Below are 19,578 nucleotides of genomic sequence, written 5' to 3'. Positions count from 1 at the left end.
CCCCAATAATATGAGCCGGACCGTATCCGCGGGTAGCATCTCATACATTGATCGTTGATGGAAGGTAGGTACATTTAAACAATTTTAAATTTCCTTTATTTATCTTGATATCAATTTTAAATCATATTTAAAATTAGGGATTTTAATTTTGAAAATTTGTCTCATCATTTTAAAAATTTGTATGCTTGCGGGATTCATACAATCACGAGTCTAAGTCCAATCCTAGGTAATATGCAGGTATGCAATGCAATCCTATTACATTGAGCTTCCAATTTATATTTTTTCAGTCTTTATTGTCTGCTGGGCCCACCTCCGTCTTCAAATCTTCATCTCTCACTAAGTCTAATGTATTTACAATAAATAACCATGACAAGTAGGGGATACATTTTAAGGGGTGGGAACGGGCCATAAACCAGGCCAACTTTTATTACATATGACAATTCATATTGGGCCATAAACCAGGCCCATTAATAAATCCAACAACAATAAAAACAAATGTAAATTCCTAACATACACCTACAAAATTGGTCATGGCAATCGATCATCCTTATCCAATAATATTTAATTCAAAATTAATTTATTGGATAACATGCAATGGCAATTAAATTTAAAAGGATAAAATCATATTCCATATATAAAATCTTATTTTACATACAAAATCATATTTTATCTTTTTATCAAATAAAATCATATTTTACATATAAAATCCAATTTTATACATAAAATCATATTTTACTCAATATTTCCATAAGATCATATCTTATCATCAATTGTACCAAAAATAATTAATTTCATAAAATCTGATTTAACGGATAAAATCTATAAATTTTCCAAAAATTCAAATTTATCCAAAAATCAATTTTAAAATTTTCGGACTCGAACAATTCGATCCGACGCCTCGTGGACCAATCAAAAACAATTTTCGATCGGACCAAAACTAGAATTATAACATATTAAAATTTTAATTTTAAAATTAAAAATTAATTTTTCGCGGGCCGCCCGGGACGCTCCCGGGCTGCCCGCGCCCCAAAAGGGCTCGGGCCGGGCAGCCCGTCGCTGCCCATGGGCAGCGACCATCGCTGCCCCCCCGGGCAGCGATCCAATCGCTGCACGGGTTTTGCCCGAAAAAAAAAAATTTATTTTAAAAATTTATTTTGTTTAAAAAACCGAGGCTTAAAAATTTTGTACAATCGATTAATTTAATCGCTTGATCTGAGCAACCTGTCTCTGATACCACTGTTGAAGAACGGCGATCAGATCAATCAGAATTGATACCCGGTGCAGCGGAAGTTTAAAATTTTTATATGGAACGATTCCATAATGGGTATCAAAACTTTACGATTAAATTGTGTGTGTAAAAATTAAATAACAATTATAAATTTTTACCTCCAATCTCGAATCGAGATTATGGACACCAACAGATTACTCTGCTCTTGTTGTATATCCCTGGAACTGATGGACGAACTGTTCTTCAATCAGGTCCACGAACAGAGATTTAATCCCTCTGATAGATTGCACTAGAAAATCTATCAGAAGTTTCTACGAAGAGAATTAACGAATTTGATCCGTTAAACCAGACTGCAATTCAAAATTCACAGGCTGGATTTTCCCGAGTAGAGAGGGAGGGGGGCGGCCACTTTACAAAACACAGCTAGGGTTTTCGAAATATTTTGTGACCTCTGTTGTGTAATTTCTGTACTGCAATAACTTATTTATAATGTGGGCTGCTAACAGCTTAGGGCCCATTAGTCATAAGTTCAAGCCTGACAAGCAAAGCCCGTATGTTCAGAAATTAATATAAAATTCATCGTGACTCAGATTGATAAACCAATTTCACCAATGTTCACAGAAACCATTTCTGCATCTTTTATAGTCAAGATAAATTTTCTGAATCCGAATTCAGTGATTTCCAAAAATGCCCATCCCTATGTCATTTTAGGAAATCTTACTCCTCTACTCTTAAATAAGAAGTCACACTTCTTTGTTCATTAAATTTAAAATCTTTAAATTTAACTATCTCAATGGGGATTAAAAATCCATTACTCTGTGTGACCCTCAATGGTTCAGGGATACAGCTAGCCGTGGGCTCACAACTCCTTGTGACTCGGAACAAAAATTTCCGACTTGCCCATCGAATCATGGTAAGAGCGCCTAGCAACATAGCCCCATGATTCCCTAGGTATCACTGATAGTGCCTGCAAGAACCAATAGATTTTGGTTAGCGTACAGTACGGTCCCTTCATCCATATATCCCGATCGAATCAACAACCATTGGTAAATCGAGAGTCGTTCGAGATTTGATAACTATGCAATACATCTTGAAGATCAAATAGTGACATCGCATGTGCTACTAAGAAACCATTTCTTAAAACACATCATGTACTCTGGCCAGAGATTCGTCACACTAATATCTCCTCAGATTGCATAGGATATCCACACTCGCAAGTATGTGGTGAATCCTTGACAACAAAGCATCGACTCCTATATGTGTTGTAACTGTACCCAATCCCGACACCTGATGACCCCAATAGAGTCGGTAAACGAGTCAAAGCACAGTACTAGCATATAGAGTCTCAATGATGTTTCAAGTAGTAAGGACTAATGGTGTACAACCAAAACCGCGGACTTTATCCACTCGATAAGTGATAACCACTTGGAAAGTCCGGATAGGGTAGTTCGATCATTCATCGTATGAATATCCATTTGCATGCTTTGAACATCTCTATGTTCCATACCAATGAAACGTGGTACTCGGCATCGCAAATGCTAGTCTCAATCTCGAGCGATCCTTATCCTTATTAACGGACGGCTCAATCGACTAGGAACTGTTTAGAATATACAGTGACTATAAGATGTGTTTCATGATAGTCATCCCCATGTACTACCACATCTTACATAAACTATAGTATATTCAAGGTCTTTATCAAAACAACAATAGTATATCACAATATAACAATATGAAGAAAGATAAAGTCATTGCCATTAATAAAAGTGTAAATTATATTAAACAAAAGATTGTTTATACAAAGAGTCATCAAAGCCCTTAGCCACAAGTTGGCTCACCGGGCACCCACTCTTTCACTTGGTTGGGAGTTTGGTTTCATCAGTGAGCCAATTATATCAGCAGCTTAATACTGTACTGGATGGTTTGAGACAGGAGGAAAGCATGACCTTCGCCAGTGGTTCTTCGGCAGGATATTCCGGATGGATTATCAGTGGAGGCTACCTCAGTCTTGATTAGTGCACAGTCTCAGCGAGGGATATGATTTCCAGGAGCAGGTTCAGCGACAGCTGGTAGTGAGTCAGTATCGATGCGAGATTGGTACTGGTGACTACTAATAGATATTGTCTGACTTTTTCAGAGATAGGTGAGTTGAATCAAGTGTGATTCTTGTAATTCCAAGTGTTTGGAAATCGTATGACTTATGGCAGTGAGATCATGATTATTAATCGAGCCATGTGAGATTTCAAAATGACCAAGACTTGGCGGATGGTTGCCATATTTTGGTTGGTACTGACAGGTTGTGTGTTAGTCACAACTTATCGACGTGGTCGATTGGTTGAGAAGATCAGTGATTGAGATATCATGAATCGAGAGATACTTGGGATGATACTATAAGCCGTCGTGCTTATGAGTTTGGATCCTTTAAGTAAATGTCTCGGAACAGTAAGAGAATTATTTGCATTCAGGATTCTCGGGTGGTTGAGATTTTCGGAGTGCAGTCATTTGGACTTTCGAGTTCGATAGATCACGGGAAGTGATTGCATGTTTTGACTTTGGTAAGTCATGGCTAGTTCGATAACTTGGGTAAAGTTATCAGTGGTAAGCAGAGACGTTCGGACTTAGTGACGTTTCAGAAAGAGTATCTTCTCGGTAAGAGGAGACATAATTGATCTGAACATTGCTTGGTATTAGCAATGGTTGACCCAGTTTTGGAAATAGGATTGTTCCATGCTATTGGACTACAGTTTTGGGAACTGTTAGCCGAGTACTTGTTTAGGCGTTTCCAGCTGTTTTCTCGGAGGATTTTTGTTAAATTGTGATTCGACGAGTGTTGCGGAATTCAGTGAGCATTAGCAGGCCGATATCAGTTGTTTGTTCGTGGGATGATACGACAGCTGAGACTTGTGTTCAGAGTCTAGCGAGATTGTTGTCGGTGATTTCCCAGTACGTTCTGATGTGCTATGCCTTTGAGGTGTTGGGATCGACCGAGATCGATCAGGTAGATTCGTTGGTTTACCGCATGTGTCGTGGATTGCGCGAAGGATTGAGGTGAACTAGTTTTGTTCATCTTGGTAGCGAGTCAAGTGTGACTTGGGATTGTTATCTATGGTTGGATAACCAGTGTTGCGAATTCAATTGATATCTCGAGTGACGAGATAGTGGTGATCTTTAATCTAGACTACTAATGTTGTAGATGTTGCGGTCCCATCTATGTGTTCAGCATTATAGCGGTGATATTTTTTGAGAATATTAGTCAGCATCGAAGAAAATAAGTACGGAATGTAAGTCTGTAGATGCTAGGAACTTTCGGGATTGGTTGTTATCTGTGGCAGGACGTCAAGTGGGAATCGATTGGTTAACAGTTGCGGTTACCTCTGGGATTCGATGTCAGTGCTAGACCAGTGGAGATACAGGTTGGTTGCATCTGGTCTTCTCGTTAGTACGAACTGATTCTACCAAGAGGGATAGTCAGTATCAAGTGGTATACTTGACGAGGAACTATCACTGCTAAGGTTCGCAGGAACAGTGGGTATTCGAAGAGCAGTCGAGAGTAATCTATTGATCGTAGGGCTTGGTTGTACATCCAGAAGATTGTTCTACTTCATGGATGCCGGCGGGCATTGTCAGCGATCGAGACCCAGGTTTACTTACATATTATGGGGGAGTGTCCAGCGTGCTACGAGCACTGCTTTCAGTTTAAATACTGAATATCATCCAGAGACAGATGGTCAGATGGAGAGCGCTATCCATACCTTGGAGGACATGCTTTGGGCGTGTACTATGGATTTTGGTTCAGTTTAGCCAGATCAGTTGTCATTGATTAGGTTCGCGTACAACAATAGGTACCATCGTAGCATTGGGAGGGCACCTGTTGAGGCGTTGTACGGGCAACTTGTCATACTCCATTCTTCTAGAAAGAAGTGGGGGAGACAGTATTTCTGAGAGTTTCACCTTTTCGCAGGGTTATCATGTTTGATCTCAAGGGTATGCTGTCTCCCAGATTTATCGATCAGTTTGAGATCTTAGAGAACATTGGTGATTTGGCTTATCAGTTAGCCTTGCCACCGTATTTGTCCAGTATCCGAGACGTGTTTCACATATCTTTGTTGTGACGATCAGTCTGAAGTTCATGTGGATACTGACTTGATTTATGCAAAGAGTGTTTCTGCATATTTGTTGTATTTTCGGTACTTAAGATCTTATTTTGAGGACGAAATATCTTAAGTGGGGGAGAATGTAGTAACCCGTATCCAAATTAAGCAAATCAAGTGTCTAATTATGATTAGGCGGGTTAAACTTGATTAAGATGATTTCCGATGGGTTAACGGAGTCCAGAAATGGATTTAGAATGCCCGGAAATGGTCCGCAAGGCTCCGAGGGTTTGGATGGTTCGGAGGGCCCGAACAGGGTTAGTGGGCTCCGAACTGGTTCGAGGGATCCGAACTTGGGTTCGGACGGCCCGAACTATTTCGTCATTGCTGACGTCCATGATGTGACTCCGGACAACCCGAAGCTGAGTGCGGAGGCTCCGAACGTGTTCGGATGGCCCGAAGTCGGGTTCGGACGGCCCAAAGTCGGGTTCGGACGGCCCGAACTCGTCCTATATATAGGGGATGCGTGGCTCACTTTTAGGCGCACCGAGTTCCTTTTCTCTCTCGATTCCTTAGCCTTCTAACTCAGATCTAGGGAATTCTAGGCATCCCGTGGGGAATCCGGAAGTGGCATAGCAGTCCAGGCATCGTAGCGGTGTTGTGGCCTAGTTTTGAGGCACTCGACAGCAAAGGGCTAACGACGGACGAAGGTATAGCTTTTGCTTCCTATAAATATTTAGGAGTATGCAATAGCTTAGTTAAGGCTTTTAGAGCACTTTAATGATAGTAGTATCATTTGGAAGTGTAGAGCAGACTATAGGCGTGGACCTAGAGTTGGTAGAGCTCGCACTGATTTGAGGTACGAAAGTACTGTTCGAGATATCCTGACTGAGTATGCATGTATTATGTGACTGCATGGTTCATATGTCATTGATTTATGATGCATTCATTTGCATACTGAGCTATCTCCTTCGAGATGTCTGTTAGTAGGGTTTTTCCCTATCCTGTTAGTGGTTGGACTTCCATCGATTTGGGTCCGGCATATCCACTGGTATTATGGTATGGGAGCCACCTCCTGAAGCGACGGCACAACGTGCTACATACCAGGGCCCGGTCTGTCTCTGTTATCTGATCCTTGACCTCGAGTTTATTGGGAGTTCACTTTGCATGCATGTATACTCATACTCTCGTGCTGAGCATTTTATGCTCACGTCTCGTACTCTGTATTTCTGGACACCCTATTCCATGGGGCAGGTTTGCGATTGGATGAGGTGGGTGGATCCGAGAGGGGCTAGGCAGTGGTTGGTCAGCTGGAGCTTCGCCTAGGTTTTATTTCTGTTGTTATTGGATTGATACAACTGTTCGATTGAGTATTATTATTATTTGAGTATTTACAGATTCCTTGCCTTGGAATTTTATAATGTTTATGGTTTCCGCAGTTGAATTCTGATTACTGTTTATTAAGTTAATTGCATGCCTAAGTTCTATTTAGTAGGTGATCCAGGTAAGGGTCACTACAGGATATCACAAGGATACATGCTCAATATGCTCATGTATGCAACATACAGTCGCGACATTCTGTATATAAAGGCATATAAAACATGCAATCATATAATCCATGCAAACACATAATACATGCATACTCAATCTGGATATCTCAAATAATACTTCCGTACCTTTCTAAGGCAGATCCTAGAAGCTCCCCATCTAGGTCCAAGCCTACCATGCAACACTACAACATAAATAACTATGCATTACCTAGCATGCCAAACATCACCTACTAGGCTCTAAAATCCTTAATTAAACTATAGCCTACTCCCTATTTACTATAGGGAACCAAAACCATACCTTCGTCCGTCGTCAGCCCGCTAATGTCGCATGCCCCAGAGCCTGGGCATAGCCTAGCTACGACCCCTAGACGCCTCGCCAGAGCTCCGCCGCCTGGCTGTTACTGCGGACACTTTCCGCTATAAAAATATACTATTTCCTACTCTAACTCTTAAAGAAAGAGTCCCGAAGCCCTTAAATAGAGCGATTACCGGGAAAGGAGAGGAATTTTTGCACTTAAAAATGAGGGATTCGGACCCCTATTTATAGGCGAAGTTTGGATGGCCCGAACTGCCACTTGTCTGAGCCATTTTGACACCTTGGCTCTGCTGAGTTTGGACAGTCCGAACTCGGGTTCGGAGGGCCCGAACTGGTCCGTGTGCTCCGAACTATTTTGGTCCTTCCGAAGTTATTTTTGGACCCCCGGGACCTACCCCACCATTTTTGGACGTTCCGGATCTTATTTTCCACTTATTTTCACCAAATAAGGACTCCTTAAACATATTTTGATACTTTTAAAATTATATGTCATTTTCTAACATATTTAAAATAACTTAATCTTGTAAAATGGAACCGGGCTACTACATTCTCCCCCTACTTAAGATATTTCGTCCTGAAACAATCTTAAGTACTGAATGCAGTAAAATACTGAATAAACATCTTTTATTCAAACTGATTCATTTTACAAGTTACAATCTGAAAATACAAAAATTCAAAATAACTTTGGATAATATGTACGCATACGAATCTCAAGTTCCCAAGTGGCCTCCTCAGTGCCTCGGCGCTGCCACTGAACTAGAACAAGAGGAATGGATTTGTTGTGTAACTTCTTATCCTTATGACCTATGATACGCAAAGGTCTCTCCACGTAGGTCAAATCCGAGTCCAACTGTACCTCTGACGGCTGTAAGATGTGAGACTCATCTGCCACATACCGTCGCAATAGTGAAACATGGAACACGTCATGGATACTTGAAAAATACGGCGGTAACGTCAACCTGTAAGCCAGATCTCCAACACTCTCCAGAATCTCGAATGGACCAATGTACCTAGGAGATAGCTTACCCTTGAGACCGAATCTCAAAATCCTGCGAAATGGGGAGACTTTCAGGAACACTTTCTCTCCCACTTCGAATTGCAAAGGTCTGCGTTTAACATTTGCATAGCTAGCCTGTCGATCCTGCGCAACCTTAATTCTCTTCTTGATCTGTCCAACAATATCAACAGCCTGCTGGACTAACTCTGGTCCCTCAACCTGTCGCTCCCCCACTTCTTCCCAGAACAGTAGAGTACGACATCGTCGCCCGTACAACGCCTCAAACGGAGCCATCCTAATACTGCGATGGTAACTGTTGTTGTACGCGAACTCAATCAATGGCAACTGATCTTGCCATGCTGGACCAAAATCCATAGAGCATGCTCGCAACATGTCTTCAAGAGTACGGATTGTGCGCTCTGGCTGTCCGTCAGTCTCTGGGTGATATGTTGTACTCAAACTAAGAGTAGTACCCATAGCGCGCTGAAGACTCCCCCAAAACCTGGAAGTAAACCTGGGATCTCGATCGCTGACTATGCTCACAGGAACTCCGTGCAACCGAACAATCTTCTGGATGTACAACCGTGTCATCCTGTCAAAAATGTAGTCCCGATTATAAGGAATGAAATGTGCTAACTTGGTGAGTCAGTCCACCACAACCCAGATAGAATCACAATTCCTCGAGCTCACCGTTAAATGGGTCACGAAGTCTATCATGATTAACTCCCATTTCCACTCAGGGATGGATAAACTGTGAAGCAATCTTCCAGGTCGTTGGTGTTCTGTCTTGACCTACTGATACACCAAACATCTAGAAACATACTGATACACACTTTTCTTCATTCCTTTCCACCAGAAAGAATCTCGTATGCAAATCTTTGTATACCGAAAGGATTCTCATATTTTATGACTAATACTTGTCATAACACATGTGACAACGTCGTTGTCCAAAATTATTGATTTCCTGAACCCCTCAGGTTCTCTTCTTGGAAATATCAATACAAATATTCTTATTGACTCAAAATTCGATCAGTAAAATATCTAGTACTAATATAATGACATCTATCTCATAACTTGAGATAACATCTAAAAATGAGAATACTGATTATCCTGCCACGGATAACAATTCCTTGCTGAATTCAGACTTACGTTATTAGATGAACAAAACTGTTTCATCATTCTTTGGCAAAGTCCTTAAACCAAAACAATCTAGCTAACCCTTGATTCAATCTCATTGAATCAGAATTATAAATGACCTAACGCATGCAATAGACATCTCGAAAAATTGGTGATAACAATCCCGCTGGATCGGATAACCTTAGATCTCAGCTGCTATCCTTTTTCCATGTCTAAAGACTTGATGCTATCATGTTAGTATTCATTAAAATTCAAACGCTTTCTAGATCAATTTCTGACACTAAAGTCCGAGAATTACTGCAAATCATTCCTGAGAACTGAATATCTGAGTACTATGCTCATCTTATCAGTCTACCAAAAAGTGAACAATTTCAATCGTTCTTTATGCAAAAGAATATTTAGCTCCCCTGTCACGGGGTTATAACATCTGTATCTACCTCAGACAAATAGTTATAAATAGTCATTGGGCACCAAACTTGCACCAATTTAACTGACCATTTCAAAACATACATGAACACCTAAGTGCTCAGCTTTCACTATCCAAGTGAATTCTCATACTGACAAATCCATGCTGTAACTTAGCAGGCTCATGACATCTGTCAATAGAATTGAGTATCTTTTCAAGGTTATCAAACTGACACCAAATTATATTATAACATATCTGTTGCAATGATCTCTAGACTGAGTAAATTTTTCATCCCCTTCTAAAGTACAAAAGACTTCCAGAATATCAATGGAAATATACTCTTCCATGTCTATCGTTGATCACATTTCACGTCTCCCAGTATAAGTCATCACAGTGCCTTGATAAAATTCTTCTTTGCTTGACAATCCATTAGTCGAATTCCAATTCTTACAGGAAAACTTACCTAAGTAAACTCATCACTTAGAATTTCCTGTTCATTTCGTAATCAAGATTCTGATTACTAATATACCTCTGATAGAATCAGACAATACTGGTAAAACCTCCTGTTTCTCCCCCAGTATCACGTGCGAGAACTACCCGTCCAGAATATTCACTTGTCAAGGAATCCTTTCCAAGACTATTCTGTCCACGGAAACCAAAGTCTGTATCTCTGATGAAGTCAGACGATAACTCAAATCCCTTGGAACTAATCCAATACGAAGTATAATTCCAGAAGACTCAAATAAATCCTGAATATTCTCCTGATAGTTATACCCATTGCTATGACTGTACATACAACGAGACTGAGGTAAGTCTTTCTATAATGCCAAACTGGAACAAAAAAATCCTTCCAGAATACACCGGCATAAGGTTGCACTTACTATACCATCTCGGAACCCGACAGTCAAGAGCACCCTGGCATAACTCAACCTTGAAACTTTGATATTATGAAATTTTCCTATCTGGACCAAAATCATTGGTCAAGGAAAATTCTATGTAGAGGCATAACTCAAATCCCGAGTCTGCAAGCATCTGATAATTAAATCATGTTGAATATCAAGTCAACTAATCTCCTGGATTAAATCTCGAAATCACAAATAAAGATTAAAACTTGTCTACTCAGAACAATTACTTATCAAGGAAAAATCCATCCCAAGACTGTTCTGTCAACGGAACATCTTTATCTCAAATAGATGTTAACTAAACCTTGATACCACACTTGGTATCTGTCCTATCCAAAGTCATACCCTGTTGTGATTGTTGCCAAATTTCTAGACTGAGTAACCTTCCCTATATAGTCCCTGGAGTACAAGGCCTCCAAAACAAACTCTGAAGTATGAAAACTTCCAGATTAATACCGACTAAGGGTCGTGCTTTCTCACGTCTAGTCCTTATTACAGTACACAACTCTTGGTATTCCTTAGTCTGTCATCCTAATGAAAATCCATCATCGCTAGGTAACAACCTAAAAAGATCAAAATAGCCAATTGCTCTAAGGAAACCCACCTAGAACAAACACTCATGCCCCCTGATAAATCGCATCATCTCGGGAAACACTTGGCTTACTAGAATATTCTAGGTAAAACATCTAGAACTATTCATTGAAAACATGCAAAATTCCCAAGTACTCATTTAAACAATGATCAATCTTTTATTCAAAATAACCAAGTTAATCTCAAAGATTACAACACTTGAATCACAAATCCAGGTTCTAATACAATCTATATTACAATCCCATGTAATTCATAACTTAATCAAAAGATTACACTGAAAGATGTACAATACAATAATAACTGAGTACATCAAATACTGAAATCTTTAATACATCTGATTACAACTGAAATACTGTTTACAACAAAATACAGTATTTAAATTCATACGGAAGTCTTTCATTCCGTCTACTGATCTTGAACATGAAGTTTCCTGTCTGTTACTCATGTCAGCAGAACTTCTTCATCTCAAGTTCTAAAAGATAAAATCTTGCTAATCTACCGGATTCTTCCAATATTGTTGGGTTCTTAATCTGGTAGATGAGACAAGATTTCCCTGACAATCTCTCCAACTACAAGTGAAGAGTCTTCCGGGGTGGCTTCCTTGATCGACTCAGAATGGATGACTACATGTCACACATTCCATTCAACCCTGAGAAGCACCTGGCGTTGAAAACTGGATCTTTTCTTCCAGCTCCATCCTGCTGGGATCCACATAATACGAACTTCTGCTGCCAACATTGGCAATGACGATCTTGGAAAAACCTAGACATCCTGCTATTCCAATTCCTGATAATGCTATCGTCATTGAAACCAAATTGTAATCCTTCAAAGGATAACCCAAAATCAATACTATGTCCCAAAGAATCTTATTGCATGCTCTGATACAATAAATGTAGTGACCCGCACCGTGATCACCTACTAATCAGGACTTAAGCATGCAACTAATCAATAAAATAATCTTAATTAGAGAAGCTGCGGAATTAAAGTAAGTCAAATACCAGGTAAGCAAAACCTAGTGGTCAACTCCGCTATTCAGCCTTGGTCACCACCTAACCTCCCTGTCTCCGGGAGAACTACCTACACTGCCCCATGGAATAGGACATCCAGCCAACAGAAAATAACCGGAAGTGAGCCTAACATGCTCAGTACAAGAGTATGAGTATACACTATTATATGAGCATGAGTGCAAATGAACTGGGTATCAAGACACGAGGTCAAGAATATCTGATAGAGAATAACTTGGGCCTTGGTATGTACCACGCTGATCTATCGCTACAGGAGGTGACAGACATACCTAGATGCCCTGATGGTGACCTAACACAAGTCCACGTGTCCAACCAAATATCAGTGACCTGACACGAGCACATATGTCCAATTAATATTGGTGACCTGACACGAGCCTATGTGTCCAACCATCTACTGACAAGGTAAATATCACAATACCGGATATCACAAGGATACATGCTCAATATGCTCATATATGTAACATACAGTCGTGACATGCTGTATATAAAGACATATAAAGCATGCAATCACATAATCCATGAAAACACATAATACATGCATACTCAATCTGGATATCTCGAATAATACTTCCGTACCTTTATAAGGCAGATCCTAGAAGCTCCCATCTAGGTCCAAGCCTACCATGCAACACTACAACATAAATAACTATGCATTACCTAGCATGCCAAACTTCACCTACTAGGCTCTAAAAGCCTTAATTAAATTATAGCCTACTCCCTATTTACTATAGGGAACCAAAACCATACCTTCGTCCGTCGTCAGCCCGCTGATGTCGCATGCCCCCGAGCCTGGGGATAGCCTAGCTACGACCCCTAGACGCCTCGCCAGAGCTCCGCCGCCTGGATACTACTGTGGACACTGTCCGTTATAAAAATATACTATTTCCTACTCCAACTCTTAAAGAAAGAGTCCTGAAGCCCTTAAATAGAGCAATTACCGGGAAAGGAGAGGAATTTTTGCACTTAAAAATGAGGGATTCGGACCCCTATTTATAGGCAAAGTTCGGGCGGTCCGAACTGGGTTCGGACGGCCCAAACTGCCACTTGTCCGAGGCATTTTGACACCTGGGCTCTGCTGAGTTCAGACGGTCCAAACTCGAGTTCGGAGGGCCCGAACTGGTCCGTGTGCTCCGAACTGTTTTGGTCCTTCTGAAGTCATTTTTGGACCCGGGGACCTACCCCACCATTTTCGGACGTTATAGATCTGATTTTCCACTTATTTTCACCAAATAATGACTCCTTAAACATATTTTGACACTTTTAAAATTATGTGTCATTTTCTAACATGTTTAAAATAACTTAATCTTGTAAAATAGAATCGGGCTACTACACATCAGCTGAGGGGTGTTGCTAAGAACTGGTGGATCATGACGAAGAGATCCATGAAGAACCGAGGTACAACTATTAACTGGAATCTGTTCAAATCTGAGTTTTATAAGCGGGTTTTCCCATTTACATACAGAAAGGACAAGGGAGCCAAGTTTGCAAATCTAAGGCAGGGGAATTTGAATATTGAGGAGTATGTGGCCAAGTTTGATAGTTTGTTGAGATTTGCACCGCACATTGCCGACAACGAAGAAGCAAAAGCTGATCAATTCATTAATGGTTTGAACCCTAAAATCTTCACGCTGGTAAACACTTCTAGGCTAGATAATTTTGCGGATGCCATGAATCATGCAAAAGGAGCTGAAGCAGGTTTGTGGAGACAGAGAGGAGCTTCAGTTGTGCCTTAGCAGCCTAGTCAGTTTCAGAACCAACCATCTCTTTAACAGAATCAATCTTTACAATTTCAAAATCAACCACCGAGTTTTGAGGGTAGTAGCAGTGGAGGTAATTAGAAGGATTACTATCATCCTAAGGGGAAGCAGTTTAAGAAGCACGGAAGCAGTTCTTTGAGCTCTAGTGGCTCGAGGTAGTTCGGATTGGGACAGAGTTCGGTTCAGTCAGGCATGTCTTGTTCCAATTGCGGAGATTGTCACTCCAGTGATCAGTGTAGAGGTATTTTTGGAAGCTGCTATATCTGTAACCAGGCGGGGCACTTTGACAGATTGTGTCCTCAGCGGGGCTCTGAGCAAGCACAGAGTGGAAGTTCTTCGAGACAAATAGCTCAGCCTCAGCAGCAAGCACCTACGGTCCACTCTTTCCAACCTCAGCAGCAGAATAGACAGGAAGGTAGCCATCATGCGAACCAACCTCACAAACATCAGGCACGAGTTTATGCTCTGACCGAGGATCAGGCTCAGACTGCACCCGATAATGTCATATCAGGTAAAAGTTCAAATTTGGTTTCCTACTCTTATTGACTGATAGATACTGGTGAGTCTCTTGCCTTCTTATTGAAGAATCTGTTTTATGTTTATCGTGCCTCTAAATCTTGTCGGGTCATTTGAATTGACGAATGCTCCTGCAGTGTTGTTAATTTTTCTATTAACCGAATCTTTCCAAAGTATTAGTTGAAGCTAGGAATTCTTATCGATGATTTGCTTATCTTTTGGAATGAGAATTGTATTGATCATTCCGAGATTTTGATAATCGTATTTCAGATTTTGGTTCCGAATAGTTGTATGCCATTCCTCGATGTTTGAATTCTGTTTGGATCGAGTTGTCTTCCTTGATTTTATGATCTGTTGATGGAAATTTCTGACATAACAGCGCCCCGGTATACTAATTTTTGGTACTGATGATCTTTCAGTACTTAGCTTTTCTTCTTATCGAGATTTTGGATGTACTCTTATTCAGAGGAATCGCGCTCTAGTCTAGACATCGAGACAGCTGAAGACGCTCAAGACTCAATGTTTGAATCTGGACTTTGAGCTCGCAGCGATCTTATTGATTAGAAGATCTGTTATCTATTGTCTTATGAGAAGATTTTCGTGATCTTTTCTAATCTTAAGAGTTGTAGTATTTATTTTGCAGACGGAACCGATTATGAGGACAGAGAAGAATATTAGATTGTATGATATTCTGACTGCAAATATTTTACCCGAGGAATTGATTGCAACAGCTGATGTTTTGAGCCGATGGATTTGTTCTTATTTTATATACTATCTGTTTATGATTGACTGATTGATGTAATCTGCTACCGTATTCCGTACAGAATGACTTTTATTCAGGATCAGGGGATTAAAATTTTTTTCAGAGGTCGTCAGATGTCTTGTTTTGCCGAAGTCCATCAGTTTAGACAGAGATCCTTGTTGAGAGATCCTTGTTGCACTCGTTCTTTCGGCATAAACTTCAAAAATACTTTTGTTGCTTGATTACAACTTATTTCAGTTCAATATCCTTAGAACGACGGACAGCCAGATCAGACGAGTCAAACTTTGGAGGATATGCCATGAGTAGTAGAGCTCGACTTAGCCCTAGTTGGCAAAATTCTGGATTCTTGTAGAGATTCCGTACAATGACACCTATTCGATGCATTATTGAAGGCACTTTTCAAGAGTTGTACGAGAAGAGATGAAGATCTCTGTGTTTTCGAGATGAGTTTCTGTGTCATTGGTCGGAACCAGAGATGATTCGATTGTGACTGAGCAGAGGAGGATTATTCTGACGAGAATGAGTCGATTTTGATTGACGGTCTTGAAGGAGTATTTGAGAGATAGAGTTCGTATGGGATCAGAAATATTCTGGATTTATTCTGAGGAGTTAATTCTTTGATTCTATTTCTTCCTTGTGTCAGAACCGTGTTTGATTTCGTCATATTAAAGGGGGAGAATTGTAACGCCCAAATTATCTTAATTTACTTTATTTAAGATAATCGGAGATTACAGAGTTCAAGAACCGACTTCAGTTTGATCAGGGTCCTTTTTGCAAATATCAGATTTTTCAGGGACTAAATTGCAAAATTAGACTTTATTAGATATTTATACTTGGTTTGACTTATTTCTTCACTTCACCTTCTCCTCCAAGCCTCCTAACCTCCATTTAAGACCCCCCATTTTACTTTCAAGCTTTTAGATTTCAGTTTCCGGCCAATCCGTTCGTTAGAATTTATTTTTGAAGGCAGATTAGCGATCACGGCTGCGAGAACTTCGTTCTATAATAAGTTCTTCTTCGATCAGCTAGACTTATATTTTTGGATGTCGTTAGAATCGATTGAGTTTCAGTTATGTTCTTCTTGACAGAGTTCTTATCATTTATTCTCATTCGGTTTGGAAATAGAGCGTCGTTCGGATTTGTTAAGAATTTTCTTGTGATTTTCGAGAATTGGAGTTTTGAGATTTGTTTGTTTTGAGTTGTTTTTGATGATTTGGTACTGATTTGAGTTAGTATCGTTATTTTACTACTGTCTGTGTTTTCGGTTTGATCAGAATATAGCCGTTATGCCGCCGATTTGAGTTTTGGACTATAGTTTGGATGAATTGGTTTGACCCGTAATGAGTCAAGTTTGAATGTCGTTATTGATCTCGAGCCTTATTATTTCTTTTATAGATTCATTTGAAGTCCGGGAGTTGCGATATTTCAGAATTTGAATAGTTCAAGAGATTGGAGACGGTATAGTATCGACCTTCTTATTATCGATAAAGGATATTAGAATGAATCTTGATTGAGGAATCGTTGTTGTTTCCAGGTTTTGGAGCATCAACGTACTGAGAAGAGGTAAAAGACGACTTAGACTTGAATGGAACGATTAACTCGAATCCGACTTGATTCGAGTGTTCCGGATAAATCACATACTTGCATGTTATTTGATTACTTGGATTATGGAATGAGTTATGCTTGCACTTGCATTCATATTGAGCCATTTGAATTCATTTCATTTTGATTTAGACAATCTGAGAATTATAGTAGGGGGCATTGAAAGGAGATTTACTGCAATGACCGACTTAACCCTATATAGTTGCTCCAGAGTCTAGAGGATTGAATTATACACTATCCACCTCGAGTGGAGGGTCGGTGTGATTTGTGTGATAGTTCATCCTCGGGATCCCAATAGAGGAAGAGAAGAGCTGATTACCTTTTGATTATCCAGACTTGATAATCCCAGAGTTTAAAGTCATGCATTTCATTTTAGATTCCTTCTTGAAGTACATGACTGAGATTTGTGTATCATGCTTGAGATTATATATCATTAGTTGATATATTGAATGATATTGCATGTTTGTCTCTTTTACTGGGAATATTATTTTCACCGGATTATCCGGCTGTTATCTTGTCTTTGTATGTGTTCTTGGCAACAGGTGGGGCAGGACCGAGTCACAGATCGCATGGCTAGGTGGTCGAGTTGATAGAGTGAGGCCTTGGTTTTTTAGAAGTCGAATATGTAATCAAACTTAGTTTGTATTCGAACTCGTTATGTATTGTATTGAATAAACTAGACTGTAGCATGTTCTACTAGTTTGAGATTGTATAACTCTAGAACTACCTTGTATTGGATTATGCATGTCGATTGGAGTGAGTTATGCATGTTGTATATTGAGATTTGAGGTGTTGTGTTTCATGTTGAGGAGAGTAATTCTGTTTTTCTTTTCTACAGAACTGTGCCACTCGATCGGTTGATTATTACCGATCGAGCGAGCACCCCTGAGCTGAGGCAGAGAGTTGGGCATTTTGTGTCCGCTCGATCGGTTAGATATTACCGATCGAGCGGGGGTCTTTGAATTTTTCGGGCAGTCCTTGGGTTACTGTTTGGTCGCTCGATCGGTAAGATTTTACCAATCGAGCGAGCTTTGTTCTTCAAAAAAAAAATTATTGCTTCTTATCTTTGATCTCGTATGCTTAATTGTTGTATTATCCGAGATTAGATGTTTAGAACCGAGGTCTCACACACCCTGTCAAAGAAGACGAACAGATTACTGGCAGTTTATCATTCTTTAACAAGTATAAATATTTTAAATAAGAAAGGAGGGGTTTGAGTTCAAGCGTAGGGGGATCCTCGGTGGATGGCTTCAATGGTTTTGGAATATGGCTAAGCTTCCCCATCTTAGCATTGATGGAACTTTCAAAGGTTACACTCCCATTCAGATATATGGCCACTTCATGCACTTCATCAATAACATGCTCCTCATCCATTGTTCGTGTCAAACATATTTCTAATGGATCCACAGACAACTGTTCCTGCAAGGAATACTCAACCAAATCATCAGTAACATCAATTCTGAAACAATCAAAATTGTCCGCTGGATAACGAAGTCCTTGAAAAACATTAAAAATAACACTTTCCTCATTCATACGTAAAATAAGCTCTCCCTTATGCACATCAAGTCTTTCCAGTGGCTAAAAATGGTCTACCTAAAATAAGAGGTATCTCACGATCCTTTTCCATGTCAAGCACAACAAAATACACTGGAAATATAAACTTATCAACCTTAACCAAAACATCTTCCACAATCCCCTTTGGATATTTTATAGATCTGTCAGCCAATTGAAGGGAGATAGTGGTTGGCCTAACTTCACCAATTCCTATCTTTTCAAAAAATGAATAAGGCATAAGATTGATACTGGCACCTAAATCACATAAAGCCTTATTAAAAAATTATTTTCCAATAGTGTATGGGATCGAAAAGCTACCGAGATCCTTAAGTTTTGGAGGGAGTTTATTTTGTAGAATAGCATAACACTCCTCCAAAAACTTCACAGTTTCAAAATCCACTAACTTTCTCTTGTTAGACAAAATCTCTTTCAAAAATTTTGCATAACTGGGCATTTGAGCCAAAGCATTTGCAAATGAAATATTAATATGAAGCTTTTTAAAAATCTCTAAAAATTTGGCAAATTTATTATCCAATTGCAGTTGCTTTGCTCGTTGGGGAAAAGAAAGTTTACTCAAATCAATATTCTGATTAATAATTGGGTTAGAAGACTTACCTATCTTGCTTGTAGGCGTAGACTCTGCATGCTTTGGTGCTTCCTCTATCCTTTTTTCAACAACTGGCTCTTTTTCTTCCTCATCCTCAATTCTCTTCTCCTCAGTCTCTGCTTGCGATCTAGTAACTGCCAGAATAACATTGACATCTCTTGGGTTCTTTTCAGTATTTCTAGGCAACGATCCTGCTGGTCTAGTTGACAGTTGTGTCGCTATCTGGCTCATCTGTGTTTCCAACCTTTGCAATATTTCCTCCTGATTATGCAGGCGAGTCTCAGTACCCGCTACATATTTCATCATAATTTCCTCAAAGGATGGATTCTTCTCAACTGGCGGATGTATTGGCGATAGGATCTGCAGGTTTCCATGAGAGATTCGGATGACTACTGGTCTGCAGTCTCAGTAAGGATTGTATGGATGTCTCCCTTGATTTCCCATGAAGTTCGCCACATCAATCTCAAAGACCTACTGCTCTTCGGGCTGCTGAGCTTGTACCTGATTAGCTGGAGATGTCTGCATAATTGCCATTTGAT

This window comes from Henckelia pumila, chromosome 4 (genome assembly GCF_033568475.1).
Source record: "Henckelia pumila isolate YLH828 chromosome 4, ASM3356847v2, whole genome shotgun sequence".
Taxonomy (NCBI): Eukaryota; Viridiplantae; Streptophyta; class Magnoliopsida; order Lamiales; family Gesneriaceae; genus Henckelia; species Henckelia pumila.
The sequence above is the reverse complement of the archived record's forward strand: the minus strand, read 5'-3'. Positions refer to the sequence as shown.